Below are 17836 nucleotides of genomic sequence, written 5' to 3'. Positions count from 1 at the left end.
AATTAGTATATGTTCTTCTTCCTTATGTTATATATACATATACACATATATATATATGCATATATATATATATATATATTTTTTTTTTTTTTTTTGAGATGCAGTCTTGCTCTGTCACCCAGGCTGGAGTGCAGTGGCACAATCTTGGCTCACTGCAAGCTCCACCACCCAGGTTCACACCATTCTTCTGCCTCAGCCTCCCGAGTAGCTGAGACTACAGGCGCCCGCCACCATACCCGGCTAATTTTTTTGTATTTTTGGTAGAGATGGGGTTTCATTGTATTAGCCAGGAGGGTCTGGATCTCCTGACCTCGTGATCTGCCCTCCTCGGCCTCCCAAAGTGCTGGGATTACAGGCGTGAGTCACTGCGCCTGGCCCCTTATGTTTTTTAAATACTTAAGACTAATCCAATCTGTCACTGATGGACATTTGGGTTGATTCCAAGTCTTTGTGAGTTTGAGTCCTTTGTAGGGACTTGGATGCAGCTGGAATCCATCATTCTTAGCAAACTATCGCAAGAACAGAAAAGCAAACACCGCATGTTCTCACTCATAGGTGGGAACTGAACAATGAGATCACTCGGACTCAGGAAGGGGAACATCACACACCGGGGCCTATCATGGGGAGGGGGGAGGGGGTAGGGATTGCATTGGGAGTTATACCTGATGTAAATGACGAGTTGATGGGTGCAGCACAGCAACATGGCACAAGTATACATATGTAACAAACCTGCACGTTATGCACATGTACCCTACAACTTAAAGTATAATAATAAATAAATTAAAAAAAAAAAGACTAAGGTGGTGTCTTAGTTTTATATGCCATCTAAAAATGTCTAACATTTTAACTATTTTATATTAGAAATCCCTTAAATTGTGCTGAAGTAATACAATTTCTGCCTTGGGGAGAGTAACCACAATACAAAAAGCTTTTAAAAAACTGTACCACTGGAAGAATTTTTTCAAGCTAAGAATATGGTGACATTTACAGTGTGAGGGGTCATAAAAGCACTTCACAATTATGATAAATAATATTTTAATTACATTTTTTAAAAATCAAAATTGCAGCCAAAATCCATAATTAACAAATATTAAAGTTTTAAGTAAAGACAGATTTTTTTTGTTTGTTTTTTGCTTTGGTCCCCACATGACTGAGTATGGCACTAGATAGAAAGGAGTAGTTATGAGAAGACCATGGGATAAATATTCAGACAGAACTATCAAATAGGATAAGAGTACAGAAATGTAAAAAACACGTACAGGAAATAAAACAGGTATTATACTAACTTTGTTTTAACGTAAAATTGCTTGTTTGAGCAGCTTTCATCGTAAGCAGAAAGGCAGCAAACACAAGAATTTTATTCATTGTTGTTTTATAAAGAAACACAAAAAGTTAGCTTGTTATTGACCTAAAATGAAATCAGTTTTACTGTATGACAGAACTTAGAAAATGTAGGCCAAATTCCTTAGGGTCAATAAGATTTATTTGGAAGATCTTTTCCATTTGTTTTCACAGATTTGATGTGCCTCATTCATCTAAACATTGCTTCTGTTACCGCCCAATGCTCTTTTATTTAGTTGCTTTGGATGAATTATTCCTAGGAGGACTTGAACCTCTGTAAAATAAAAGTATATGTATTAGAATGGATGCTGTCTATGTCTTAAAATCATGAAGTTATCAGGACAGTTCATTAATGGTACAAGAGGTGAGGTATTCTTACTTCTCCACTGACTAATGTGTGACTCACTGACTCACTCTACTCTCTCATTATGGAAAAACACACTCTCTCACTAATAGTACTCTCTCACTATTAGAGCAGTTTTTGGACCATATTTGCATAACTCAGTTATGTGTGAAAAATAGAGGAAAGAGTCTTAATTTTCAACATTTCATTTTTTTGCAGGAAGTTATCATTACTTACTCTTATCAGGTTTAGATTTCCAAAGAAGTCATAGAATTTCGGTCACTTCTTATATTGTTAAACTATTCTGTAGGGTTTATTGTGTTGTACCAGGGGAAATCACTGTTTCTAAGGCCAGGAAACATTAATTATGACTCGTTCTGTATATGTGAGTTTGTGCATCATTAATTTTAGACTTCTGGATGTTGGTTTCCTCATCTTTCAAAACTAAGAGTTGGAATATGTCATATCTACCTCACTAAAATCGATGTAACTTTTTTATAATTCTAGAAAGTATTACCTATCTCTACAACTTCAGAGATATAGAGTCACTTGCATATATTAGGTAGATTAAAAAATGAAAAATAAAACTCTTATGTAATAATTATTTAGCTTTTTATAGTTAATGCTATACCATCAGAGTGCCAGAGCACATGGCCACATAGCAACATGTAATCTGACTCAACCAGTTACCTCTTAAGGCTCAGCTTTCTCTCCTAACAGGCAGAGAAACCCAGTTTCAGTTCTCTTTATTGAACTTTATTCCAAGTCTGTGAAAATATCCAGTCATGTACTGCTGTCTACATTATCTCTCCTATTCTCTAAAGAATTATTCTCTTCATTTTTGGAAATAGTATAAAGTCTATTTCTAATATTTCTGGAGGCTTATTACAAGTAAGGATCCATGCCATGTCTTGGGTGTGAAAAGTACATAAGACGTTCTTTTTTTTCCAAAGAGTTTATAGCTTTGTAAAGCATCTCTTTATTGTTTTATCATAGCATTATCTCCTGTACAATTAACAATGTGAAATTAAAAGTGTATATATTTATAGATATTTTGTAAACGTTTAAACTTTTTCCAAATAGCTTATTCCTTTTTCTTTCATGACCTAATTCAATCACTTTCAACTCTTTTTCTATGAAAAATTATGTTACGATATTAAAGTTAACAAATAATTGTTGATCAACCTTTTTTAATGTGTCATCATTCTGATTTTATTTTTGTCTAGAGCTAGTATTGGAGAGGTTTGTCGCTATTTAGTGGGTTTTCTGATTTTTGTGCTCACAATGACACTTCAATTTCCAAAAAGTCCTTCCAGCTTTAGCTTCCTGTTAGTATACTCCAACCCCTTTTTTATTCCCCTAAGGAGCAATGACCATACAATGCATAAAATAATTTAATTTTTCTCAAAGTTTTATGAATTTTGTATTCCTTTTTTCTCTCTGTACCTTACAAAACAGTGTCATCAGGCATTTGTATTCTGACAAATCATCTGATTTCTGAATTGTGTTTGAGTTCATAGTTTACAAAATATGTTCTGCAACTTAAGCACTAGGCAAATTTATTTATTCTATACCAAAACAAAACAGAACCAAAAACGAATTCTGCTCATAGTAGCTCAATTAATATTGCCAACCAAAAATTGCTTATTTTTATAGATTCCCTCTTAGTAATATATTATTATCCAGTATGTCTAATGGTTTCTTAAATTAGCCTGGTTATAAAATGAATTGAGGTTTTATAATTATTACAATTAAAAAGACAACATTCTGGATATGCAGAAATAAGAAAAAGAACTGGCATTTAACTGATTGCACATGGAAATACATTCAGCTAATGGAGAGACTTTATTCTACCTTTATGCATATAAATAACATTGTACTGCATTGTATAATTGTTACCAACAACTTGGGCTTCAAACAAGTCATCTTGATGTATATTTGTACCCAAATAATTCTGTTCAGAATGAGATCATGATTCAGTGACCTCATTTTATACACAGCTTATGGATTCCACAGCTCACAGCTTAACTGGTTCTTATGCTTAGAACAGTTTGCTTTTTTTCTGGTGGCTTAGCAACTCACTGGTGCAGTTGTTGGCTTGCCTTTTATTATCTGCTTAAATATAAAAATTTCAGTTTGTACTGGAGCTTTAAATGCAAGCATGAGAATGGAGTATTTACTAACCCTTAAATTTCTGGTAACCTACTTTTTACATCTTTCTGTAAAACACCATTTTAAAAATATAAGTTTTACCCTGAATAGACAGATTAGAGCAGAAATGCCATTGATACTTAATACTTTAACCAAATAATCAGAAGTAACATATAAATTGTTATCACCAAGAAAATAATATGCATTAGTGTATGAAATTTCTCAGCCCGCAGGATTTAAAAGCAATAAAATATAGGGACAACAATAGAGGAATTTCAAATTCAAATATTATATTTTGTGTTTTAATGTCCTAACTACAAGTACTGCAGATACATCATAGGAAACTTTATCATCCCTGAATAGTTTCCCATTCCGATGGAAAATAAACCATGAAAAGAAGATTATATAATCAAGGTATAAGATTATTCAGAAACTAGGCTACAACAGGGGATGCAATCAAACCTTCCACTGAATTTCCTTGTGGCTTTCTCATTTCGCTGAAGCCATTCAGTTCACTCAGTGTCGTTAAGTTAAATGGAGCTCCAAAGTCAGAGCAATTACAAAGGAAATGTTAAGAAGATTCAAATTTGTCCTAAAATGAGACCCTGGTCCTGATGTTACACTATATATTAGTTCAATGTGTCTAATTTAGCAACTGCCCCTCAGCAAACACAAAATATATAATCAACTGGTTTGCCCTTAGGTTTCAGCACAACTCCTGACAATCACTTTACCTCATCTATGTTGACCTAACAGAAATTTAACAATGTACATTGAAGTCCAGAGCCACCTGGAGTTTAATTACATAGGTTTTAAGCAACTATTATGTGGGTCTAGCATCCAATCTTAGTAAATCAGCAGTTTCCTCTTAAGACTGTACTCCAAGTGTCATGATTAATCCTGAAGTCTGGGTGTCTATTTCCATTCTCCACATGGGCTCCTATTAAACCAGTTATTTGTATGTGTCTAAGCGTAAGAACGCGTGCACATTATAAACAGTAAATTGTTCTCAGCAGCTATGAACAGGTGGTAAGAAATTCAAAGGATAAGGCTACTGGGATATTAGCCTTTAATGGAACTTCAAAGACAATTGCTATTCTAATTAACTAGAAGAACCAAAGAGAATTCTCATCCTCTTCACTCATCTTAGCATTGGTCAAGACTGCTAACGTCATTAACAAACACTAATTGTTCAGAATTCTTTAATCTGTTTTATACTAATCATTGTAGTGTTCAGATTTCTGCTTCTAAACCTGGCTGTCTATATTTTTGTTTGTTTGTTTGTTTTAGATTGAATTGTGAAATACAAACGCTTGACTTTTATCCCCAGAGGTTCTGCTTCAATTTTAGAAAATATCAGCATAGAATATTATGCAAATAAGATACAAGGGTTTTAATGCATTTTAAATTTTACAGACTTAATTTTAAAATATGACTTACTCTCTTAACAGACATTCACCATCTGTTAACCTTGAAATTAGATATGCATCCTTCAATTACTGGGCAAATATCTTTTTTTTTTTTTTTCTAAAAATCATTCCCAAAACTTTAATGTCAGACTTATGTTTTGTATGTGTGTTTGATTTCATTTATTTGATACATACTGGCTTTATGATGATCATGTTTTAGTATATCAAAATTATATCTGTGACTATCTTAGAACAAGACTACAGAAGGGATTCTGTCATTTTATATAATATTTATATATGCAAATTCAATGTTATGCTTGATAACTTTTGAATGAGTTGGTGAATGAGGGTAGGGAAACATCTGCTCACCCTGAAAAACTATTCCAGAAATTCCCTAGATACATATAACATGACTATAGATAAATCATACCAATTATATTCTGAACTTTGAATAATATGTAATAAGCAGTGCACTATACTCAATGAGAGCAGGTAGATAGGCAAATGAAAGGTTCCAAGTTACTACTTTTATATTTGCTTACATGGAAAGACAAATAGTCACTCATGAACATAATAACTTTCACCATTGATCTCTGTGAGTCAAAGTCCCCCTGACTACAATAGCCAAAATTTCATTACTAAAATTATTTTATTTTTGTTTCTATAGGTTAAATGCTTCCATCTGACCCTTCTGAAATTCTGTGAGGCTTTTCCAATAGCAATATCTCCTGTCAACCTCAACGTATAGAGAACAGACACCACTGAGATTCTCAAAGGTATGGTATGCCCTTTGCCAGTAGTTTTTGACTCTTTGAATAAGAGGAGACTACTCCATAATGTCCTAAACAATATGATTTAGAGTCTATTCCCTAGCCTTATAAGATTAAACCATTCTAACCTTTTAGTCTTTCTTTCCAAACTTTCTCACCCGTTAATAAACACTCTGCAAAGGCAGCACCAGAATCTTTACTTAATATACAAATGATTCTCTTTACTTACAAGCTTCAAGGTACTATTTTCAGCAAAAATTACTATTGTCTCTAGAAATTCCTGAGACTATATTGAAATACTAGTCATGGGAGAGAACTTCTATGTCAATAAATAGTCTTCCAGCCAGCCTCCCATGAGTAGTCCAAAAAATGTTGGTGAGTAACTTCAAATATATTCACAAGTTCATGCTGAAATGTATTAGCCAAGCTTTGCATCACTTCAACATGTAAAAGTAAAAAGTATATCTATATTGAGACCTGACACTTTGCAATATCGATGACAGCTATTGAGGAAAAAGAGAAATCAATAGCATAAAACAAATAAACTTACATGTACATTATGTTACAGATGAAAGCTTTGCATCTGATAAGATGGTATTCTAAATTATAGAGACAAAAATTGACTCTAAGATATAATTTTAGAAAAACCATTCATATATCTAATTATATCTATTTAGTATATCCAATTGGAAAAACATTAAATCCATACATTACACTATATACCAAAATTCCAAATATATTAGAAATCTACACGTAAAAAATAAAATTATACAATTACTAAAGATAGCATTAAGAAAAACATTTTCTAAATATGATTAAACTCTAAACCCATTAAACAAATGTAAGACCTGAAACTGTAATTGTACTAGAAAAAACATGTAAAAAAGGCTCCACGACTTTAGTTTGGGCAATAATTTCTTAGATATATTCTGGAAAGCTCAGGCAACAGAAATAAAAATAGACAAATTGGATTGCATCAAACCAAAAACTTCTGCACAGCAAAGAAAACAAAAGAATAAAAAGACAACTCACATACTGTGAGGAAATATTTGCAAACCATACATTTGATAAAGGGCTAATATCAAAAGTATACAAATAAATCAAACAACTCAATAACAAGATCCAGAAATCCCACTGCTGGGTAAGGACAATGGATTATTATATCAAAGTAATCCGTTCCTATGTTTATTGCAGCACTAATCATAATAGCAAAGATATAGAATCAACCAAAGTGTCCATTAATAGGAGACTGGATAAAGAAAATGTGTCCACCAATGGATGATTGGATAAAGAAAAAATACATATACAATAGAATATTATTCGGTCATAAAAAGAATGAAATCATGTCTTTTGCAGCAACATGGATGAAACTGGAGACCATTATCTTACATGAAGCAACTCAAAACCAGAAAGTCAAATACCTCAAGCTCTCACTCATAAGAGAGAGTGGGCCAGGCGCGGTGGCTAGCGCCTGTTATCCCATCATTTTGGGGGGCTGAGGCAGGTGAATGGCCTAAGCTCAACAATTCAAGACCAGCCTGGGCAACACGGTGAAACACTGACTCTTCTAAAATACAAAATATTAGCCCGTGTGGAGGCATGTGTCAGTAATCCCAGCTACTCGGGAGGCTCAGACAAGCAACACTCCACCTAAAAAAAGTGAGAGAGAGAGAGAATGTATAGATGGATATAGAATGAGGAATAATAGACATTGGAGACTCAGAAGAGTAGGAGGATGGAAGGATGGACAAGGAGCAAAGAATAAGAAATTACTTAATAGATAAAATGTAAATTATTTTGGTGACAGTTGCGCTAAAAGGCCAGACTTTATCACTAAGCACTGTATATTCCTGTAACAAAACTGCACTTGTATACGTTAAATTTATACAAATAAAAATAATCAAAAGACACGTATAGGTATTCCTCAAAAGAGGACATACAAATGGCCAACAGATGTATTCATAATGCTAAATCTCACTAATCATTAGGAACGTGCAAATTAAAACCATAATGAGAAATTATTTCACACCTGTCTGAATGACTACCATCAAAAAGACAAAAGATAAATTTTTGTGAGGATAGAGAGAGGACAAAATTCATGTACATTGTTGGTGTGCAGTAAATTAATATGCTCATTTTGGAAACAGTTTGGAGGTTCTTTCCAAAACGAAAAATACAAGTACTATATGATCCAGCAATCCTACTTCTAGGTATATATCCAAAATAATTGAAATTAATATGTTGAAGGGATATATGCAGTCTCCTGTTTATTACAGCATTATATACAACAGCCAAAATATGGAAACAACCTAAAATGTCCATCAAGAAATGAGTGGATAAGGAAAACATGGTGTATACACACAATGGAGTACTATACAGCCTAAAAAGAAGGGGATTCTATTACTTGTGCAACATGGATAAATCAAGAAGATACTAGGCTAAGTGAAAGAAGCCAAAGACAGACACAGAGAGACAACTACCATATGATCTCACTTATATACGAAATATAAAAACATTGACATCATAGAAGTAGAATAAAAAGGTGATTAACAGAGGCAGGTGGTGGGGGTGCATGGGGACAGGTGAGATGCTACTTAAAGCATATAGTTTAGTTAGACAAGAGAAATAAGTTCTAGTGATATTTTGCAAAGTATGATAATTATAATTAATAACATATCATTTACTTTAAAATTGCTAAAATCATAGATTGCAAATGTTTTCACTACAAAGTATTCATAAGTATGTGAGGTGATGGGTATGTTAATCTGTTGCGATCATTCTACAACTTATATATGTATTATAATATCCCATTGAATCCCATAAATATGTACAATTATAATTTGCCAAATAAATATAAATTTTTAAATTTTAAAATAAGATGTGTTAAAAAGAAACGGTGATAGGTATCATTAAATAAAACAAAAACGGAAAAAATTTGAGGAGAAGCTATCAGAGACAAAAGATAGATAATAAAGTGGAATACAATATAGTCGTGTGCCTCTTAATGACTCTTTGGTCAAGGATGAAATGCATATACAATGATAGTATCATAAAATTATATTACTATATACTTGCTGTACCTTTTCTACACTTAGATATGTTTAGAGAGACAAATAATTATCATCATGGTACAATTTCCTATTCAGTATTCAATATAGTACCATTTGTATAGTTTTGTAGCCTGGGAGAAATAAGCCTAGGTGTGTACTAGGCTATGCCACATGGGTTTGTTAAAGTGTACTCCATGGTGATCACACAACGACAAAATTGCCCAATAATGTATTTCTCACAACATAATCCCTTCATTAAGTGAGGTATTACTCTGCCTTTCTTATGTTGAGGTACATTCTTTCTATATCAAAGTTTTGAGTTATTATTATGAAAACATGTTGAATTCTGTCAAATGTTTTTGTGTGTTTATTGAAATGGTCATATAATTTTGATCCACTTTCTGTTAAGATGTATCACATTTATTGAATTGCATATGTTGAATCACCCTTGTATTTTAAGGATAAATCACAATTGATTATGATTAATTCCTTTAATGTGACATTCAATTTGGTTTGCTAGTATTTTGTTGAATATTTTTGCAAGTGTCTTCATCATTGGCTCATTTTTTTAAGAGTCCTAGTCTAGCTTTGATATTAGGGTAATTCCATCTTTGTTAAATAGTCTGGAATGTTCCTTCCTCTTCTATTTCTTGGAAGGAGTTGAGAATTGATGTTAATTTTTCCGTAAGTGTTTGGTAGAATTCACTAGCGAGGTCATCTGGTCCCGGGCCTTCTTTTGTTTGAAATTTTTTGATTATTGATTAACTCTTTTTACTCCTTATTGATCTGTTCAGATTTTTTATTTCTTCATGCATCAGTCTTGGTAGGTCGTATGTTCCTGAGAGTATATCCATTTCTTCTAGGCTATTCAATTCATTCATTTGTAAGTGCTACTATTAATAGCCTTTTAATTTCTGTCTTGCAAGTTGTAGTATATCACTTTTCATTTATAACTGCATTTAATTGAGATTTCTCTATGTATTTTTCATAGTTTGTTTAAAGATTTGTTAATTTTGTTTATCTCTAAAAAATCTCTTAGTTTCATTAATTGTTTTTGTTGTTCTCTAGCCTCTTTTTCATTGATTTCTGTTGTGATATTTATTTTCCTTTCTTTCTGCTGACTTTGAGCTTAGTTTGTTATTTTTAAAGATCTTAGGGGTATAAAGCAAGATTGTTTATTTGAGATATTTCATTTTTCTTAATGTTTTGTATGCAGTGTTTCCATTTTCAATGAATTTTATTTTTTTAACTTTCTTTTTGATTACTTTTTGATCCAGGTTTTTTCATGAGTGCGTTGTTTAGTTGCCACACATTTGTGAATTTCTCAATTTACTCTGGTTATTTATTTTTAGTTCTATACCATTGTGGTGTTTAAAAGGAATGAGTACTTTGCTAAGGTTTCATGACTGTTCCGTACTTCTGTCAGGTCCATTCAGTCTGTAGTGTTGTTCAAAGTGGCCATTTATATAGTTATTTCTATGCGGATGGTATTTCTATTGTTGAGATGGAATTTTGATGCTCCCTATTATTATTGTATTGCAGTATATTTCTTCTTTCAGTTTTGTTGGTATTTACTTTTAACATTTAGGTGCTCCAAATTTTGGTGTGTAAATATTTATAATCACTATATCTTTTTGATGAATTGACCCCTTTTTCATTATATAATGACCTTCTTTGTCTCTTGGGACTGCTTTGTTTTATAGCCTATATTGTCTGATATAAGTATATCATTCTGGCTCCCTTTTGGTTAACAGTTGCATGAAATATCTTTTCCCAACCCTTTACTTTCATCCTATGTGTGTCCTTATGCTAAAATGAGTCTCTTGTAGACAATAAATCATTAGATATTGGCTTTTTAATTGTTTCAGCCACTTTATGTCTTTTGATTGGAGAAGTTATACTATTTATACAAGGTAATTCTGGATAGGTAATAACAATATTTGCCTTTTTTTTATTATTCTGTAGTTCCTTTGCTTCTTTCTTCCTCTATTGCCTTCTTCCTTTGTGAATTGATAACCCTTTGTGGTGATACGCTTTGATTCTGTTTTCTTAATCTTTTCTGTATCTACTAAAGGTTTTTACTTTGTGTTTACTATAAGGCTTATTTACATAAAATATATCATAGTAATAACAATCTATTTTAGAATGATAACAACTTAACTTGAATGCCTACAGAAACTTCATACCGTTTACTTCTTCCCTTCCACAATATTTTATGTCATTGTTGTTACAATTTGCATCTTTTTAATTGTGCATTCAGTGAATTATTATCATTATAATTATTTTTAATATGTTTATTGTTAAGTTTTAAACCAAAGTTGAAAGTGATTTATGTAGTACCATTACAATGTTATAGAATACTGACTTTGACTATATATTTACTTTCATTTGTAAGTTTTTATACATTCATATATTCTTATGCTGTTAATTAGCATTCATTCATTTGCACTTCAAGAATTTCTTTTAGAGTTTCTTTTAAGTTATGTCTAGTAGTGACAAGCTCTGTTAGCTTTGGTTTGTTTGGGATAGTCTTTATCTCATCTTAATTCCACAGATGAATTTTGCTGGGTATAGTATTTTTAGGTGGTAGTTTTGCTTTCTTAAAAAAAAATGGATATATTATCTTACTCTCTCCTGGCCTGAAACGTTTCTGATAAAAAGTCTGCTTATAATGAAATTTCTTTTATGTGACACATCACTTTTTCTTTTGATACTTTCAGTGATTCTCCTTTGTCTTTGAATTTTGACAATTTAAATATAATACATCTGAGAGTAGACATTTTTGGGCTTAACATATATTTTTCTCTCTTCAAATTAAAAAAAAACATTATTTCTTTAAATGGACTTTCCTTCTCTTTCTGAGGTTTTCATAATGTGAATATTGTTTTACTTTATGGTGTTTCATAAGCCCTTCATACTTTATTCTTTTTGACTCTTTTCTATTCTTCTTACTGGATAATTTCAAATGACCTGTCTTTGAGTTCATCAATTATTTCTTCTGCTGGATCAAGTATATTGTTGCAACCCTCTGCCGATTTTTTTTTTTTAATTTTTAACTTTCATTTCAGGTTCATGGGCACACACAAAGGTTTGTTACATAGGTAAACTAAAGTCACAAGTGTTTGTTATACAGATTATCTCATCACCTAGAAATTAAGCCCAATACCCAGTAGTTATCTTTTCTGATCTCCCTCCTCCCATCCTCCACCCTAGTGTCTGTTATTTTATTTTATTATTTGTTTTCATAAGTTCTTACCATTTATCATTTATCTCCCACTTATAAGAACATGGGTATTTGATTTTCTGCTCCTGTGTTAACTTGCTAAGGATCATAGCCTCCGGTTTCATCCATGTTCCCACAAAAGCCATGATTTCATTCTTTTTTGTGCCGCATAGTATTCCATGGTGTGTATGTACCACATTTCTTTATCTAATCTATCATTAATGGGCATTTAGGTTGATTCCATGTCTTTTCTATTGTGAATAGTGCTCCAATGAACATTTGTGTGCATATGTCCTTATGGTGGAATGATTTATATTTCTCTGAGTCTATACCCAGTCATAAGATTGATGGGTCAAATGGTAGATCTGCTGCTAGCTCTTTGAGGAATTGCCATACTGGTTAAAATAATTTACACTCCCAACAACAGTATATAAGTTCCTCTTTTTCTCCACAAACAGCCTACATCTGTTATTATCATTATTTTTTTATTTTATTTTTTAGTGATAGCCATTCTGACTGCTGTGAGATGGTATCTCATTTTGGTTTTGATTTACATTTTTCTAATGATCAGTGACATTGAGATTTTCTTCATATGTGGCTGGCTGTATGTTTGTCTTTTTTTGAAAAGTGTTTATGTCCTTTGCCCACTTTTTGATGTGGTTGTTTTTCTCTTATAAATTTGCTTAAGTTCCTTATAGATGCTGGATATTGGACCTTTGTCGGATGCATCGTTTGCAAATATTTTCTCCCATTCTGTAGGTTGTCTGTTTACTCTGTTGATAGCTTCTTGTGCTGTGTAGAAGCTCCTAAATTGAATTAGATCCCACTTGTCAGTTTTTGCATTTGCTGCAATAGCTTTTCATGTCTTTGTCATAAAATCTTTGCCTTATCCTATGTCCAGGATGGTATTGCCTTGATTGCCTTCCAGGGTGTTTATAGTTTTGGGTTTTACATTTAAGTCTTTAATCTATTTTGAGCTGACTTTTGTATATGATGTAAGGAAGGGGTCCAAATTCCGTCTCTTCTGCATATGGTTAGCCATCTAGTAAAATTTTTAATTTTACTTTTTAATTTTTAATTCAGTCACTATATTATTCATCTCCTGGCTTTTCAATGGTGTCTGTCTCTGTGTAATTTCTCATTTTTATATGTATTGTTGTCACAATTTTATGCATGTCTATCCATGTTTTCTTGTAGTTTACTGAACTTCTTTTACAGGTTTATTCCAAATTCTCTGTCAGTCAGTTAATAAATCTTCATTTGTTTAGGATCCATTATTCTTTGTTTCCTTTTGTAGTGTCTTATTTTTCTGATTCTTCATGGTCCTTGTATTCTTGCACTGTTATCCTCCCATTTGAGGAGGCAGCCATCTCTTCTGGACTTAATCAATTTATTTTAGTAGAAAAATAATTTTATCAATAAGTTCATCCTGGGGTTCTAAAGGTGCCAGGTGTTAATGTGTATAAATAGGCAGGGCTCTCTATCAGGTTCTCTAGTTGGGCAGGGCTGTTGCATACAATCCAAGGTCAGATAGTTTCACTGACTGAGCTCAATATTAGGGAAAATCTTCTTGCTTTGTTTCATGATTGCTTCTGGTTGATCAGGACAGCACCCTGTGCTCTCAAGTCAGATGTTGCTGCTGATTGGACTCAATAGTTGGGTCGGCCACAAGTTGGGCCCTGCAATAGCCCCTGGTCTGGTGCAATCCCAGGCTGTACTCTCTGGCTAGATGGTGCTGCTAGCTAGATCTCATGTTTTAACAGGGCTGTAGTTGGTAGGGGTCACTGGCTTCATTCCACACTTAGGTGGGATAATTGACTATATTTCATGTTCTGGTGGAGTTTCCATCTGGGATTACTGCTGAAGTGGGGTGAAGTCTGTGCTCCACAGTTGGGTGCGGTTGCTAGCTGGGCTGCATGATCAGGCAAAGCTGAAGGCTATTCTCTGTGGTCTGCAGGATAGCTGACCTGGTGTGGCTCCAGGTTATACTCTGTGATTGGTTGAGGTCAGTAGCTGGACTTCCTGCTGAGGCATAGTCACAGATTGTGCTCAGCAAATGGGTGGGGTTGTGGGCTGGGCTGCACCGCTTATTTTTTCCATAGACTGGGCTCCACAGGCAATCCAGATAATTAGCTGGGTCCTCTGATTGTGTGGGCCCAGGGTGGGCCCCACAGTAGGTCACTATTATAGGCTTGATTCTCTGTCTGGGCAGAGCTGTAGACTATGCTCCAATGTTTGATGGGGTTTCTGTTTGAACTCCTTGGTCAAGAGTGACTAGAATCTATGCTTTGAAAGTAGTGGGGTTACTGGTTTAGCTCACAGCCTGGGTTAAGTCTGCACTCTAAAGTTGGGCCAGGATGCTGGCTACCAACCCAAGCTGGTCAGAACTGTTGAGTGTGATTCCTGATATGATGATGCCACAGCTCAGCTGTGTGGGTGGTTGAAGCAACTGACTTTTCTCACTATTTATACAATGCTTCTAGCAAGAATGTAGTGCCATTACCAAGATCCAGTGCTGGCTGTTGTAAGCCTTGTCCCTGTTTTTTGTTTCTAGCTGACACAAGGTAGTCTAGTCCTACTGATTTCACAGACTTCTTTGTAAGGCAACACAGAAGTAGGCCTCCCAGGAAGTTCGTTAGAATGCTGAAGAAGCTGTATATGCCTTGGGCTCTCTTTGTTCTACTGGAGGAAATGTGGGCCTACAGGAACCCTCTCAGTGTGGTGCTCTGCCTGCCTGAGGAAGAGGCAATGCCATCAAAATAGATATGCTCCTATGAGCCCTCTTATGTGGCTTTTCTTAGGTTTTGTGGTCCTAGAGGGTGCTTCATCTTTATCCCCAGTTTCTGAGATTTTCACAAAGACATTTTTTGTCTGTGAGTAGTTGCTACGTAAACTCCTTGTGAGGAGGACTAAAGCTAGGAACCTCCTATTGTGCCATCTTGCTATTATCACTCTGCTCTAATGAGAAAGATTCTGAAGCTTCTCCAGTTTCTAGTTGTCCTTAACATCTTCGTTATTCAATTAGGAATTTGCTCAAATAGATACATAGACTGTCTGGTGTCATTTGTTGGATCCCAGAATAGATTTAGCTCTTATCAATTTTCTATTTTACCTGCTTTGAGGGGAGAAGACTGTCTAAAGTATATATTTTTTTCTTTGTTTGCTTATCTTTTAAGTTGATGTCCCTTGGTAAATGACTCTCAACTAGTCACTGCTATAGTCTGGCCCTTAGTCGCTATATCTGTCGGTTCTATAAGCCTGAAAAGGAAGAACAGAGAAGTGTCTCTAGAGCTGGGATAGTCTCTAAACAAGGTGATGGAAAATACTCAAGAGAGGAGCTGAGGTGACTGTGGGCACTCTCCACTGAGGCTACCAATTCTTGGGGCTTAACTTGTCTGTGAGGCTATATCCCTGAGATTGCAGCCCAGAGCACAGTACTCACTCTATTGCAGACACAGCACTGAGACGTGGGTTGGTGTGGCAGTAAGGCTAGATTCTACATTTTAAGTCAAAAAGATACTGGGAAACATTGTCTAAAGTAAGTCCTTTTTATGTAAAAAAAATAAAATTAAGGTGTACAGTGGTGAAAAATGCATGCATTTGCTTGTGTATGTATAATAGAAATGATGATAAAAGAATGAATATATTTACCTACACGATTTAGTTGGAACTCAGTTGGGGAAGATAAGAAGAAAGATGCTACTCTAAGTCCTGTATAACTGTTCATACAGTTTTGACTTTCAAAACCATATTATGGTTTATATGTTCAAGCAAATCAATCAACAAGGATAGCAGGAAAAAAACGGAAATTGCATACTGAATACAAAAAAAAAATTGAATACGATTTTACATAAAATTCTAGCATAATCACATAATTTTAGAAAATAATCAATTAAAGAATTTTTAACATGGTATTTTCATTGTATATCTTTAATGGAATATATTGTGAAGATAAAACAAAAGAACTACAAAGATATTTTGCACTTTAGTCAGTAAGACTGCTTTTGTTAGTGTCACAATTCTGAAACTATTTTCTGCCTATTATATGATTGACAAATAAGCAACATACTGATGTCTAGAAGAATTAGATGTTTCCAGATAGAAGAAACAAGATACAAATATTAAATGAGAAAAGATTAAAAGAACTTTATAGTTTTGAATTGGAATAAGATGTATCATTATTAATTCAAAATAACACAATGTGATGTTATTATATAATAATATATATTATATAATAATGTAATATAATCTATATCCTAATAGCTGTAAAAAGCAAGCAAGCAACCAACCAACCAACCAAACAACACCTAGGATCTAGATCTTGATTTCTAAATACTATTTTCCATGGGAAGGCACCAAGGATCATTTGGGTAATGGCATTTTCTAGACTGGTACAAGGGAAGTGTAAGTAATACATAAACTAACTTTCTCTGCTATAAAAGTGTTTAAGAAATGAGGAGATGTTTTTAGCATACAGGAGCCAGTTTGAAATGTTTCTCATTGGCAAACATTTGTAAATATGAGTGGAGCACATATGGATGTTCATTTTATTAGTTTTGCAAGTGGTTTGTGTGTTTGAAATTTTTTCAAATAAATACCTTGAAAAACTATAATATTCTTTAATAAGTGAGCTAAGACCATTCACACTTAGAGATAGAAGTAAAGATTTGTTACAATTTTTGCATATTGTTATTATTAAAATGCATATTATGCTATTTTTACTATTTCTGCTCAAAGTTGCCTGTCTTTTAATCTTTAGATTCTCATGGTGTTTTTGGTTCTGACAGTTCAATATTCGTGCTAATGACTGACATTATACTAATATCTTTTATAATGTTTATAGTGCATTTTTATTTTACTTACATTTCTAATATTTAATTTTTATGATATAATGTGACTTTATTCTTATTAACTATGCAAAATGATTTGTGTTTATTCTACTTTCCATGTTGTTTGTTTTTCCTCTTCCTCTTTTTAGTCATCACATTTCTAATGTGTAAAAATATGATATCTCCACGTTTTTATCCTACAGGCTTATCTGGTTTTGTAATTTTCTTTAAAATAATTAAGTATAATCATCCTTACTATCATATATGTTGTCAGTTTTCTCAGCCATTAATGGATTGCTTGAAGCATATCTTCTAGTATAGTCATTTGAAAAGGTCTAAGACAATAGCTATCTTCCAGTTATTGAATATTTAAAACTCTTTCAATAGGATTATTTGGATCACTTTTTATTGAGATGCTTTAAAATATAACTTCACTGTTATGTTGTTTTACATGATTTTGCCAAGAAATCTAATCCTAATATAATTTTCTTTCTTTCAGAATATACTTAGAATTTCTTTGAAATCCTTCAATATGTTTTTTTCATGTTAAATTACTAGAACATTTCTCAGAAATGATGACTTACCATCAGATCTCCTGAGTATATTTTGAATATGGAGATTCAATTTGTGAGTATGTGTATATATTTATTGAAAGATAGTTTGCTTGATTTATATTTTTAAAAACCATTCTCATCTATTCTTTTGTTTTCCTTTTACAAA

The sequence above is a fragment of the Macaca nemestrina genome, chromosome 2 (genome assembly GCF_043159975.1).
Source record: "Macaca nemestrina isolate mMacNem1 chromosome 2, mMacNem.hap1, whole genome shotgun sequence".
NCBI classification, from domain to species: domain Eukaryota; kingdom Metazoa; phylum Chordata; class Mammalia; order Primates; family Cercopithecidae; genus Macaca; species Macaca nemestrina.
This window is presented reverse-complemented; position numbering follows the sequence as displayed.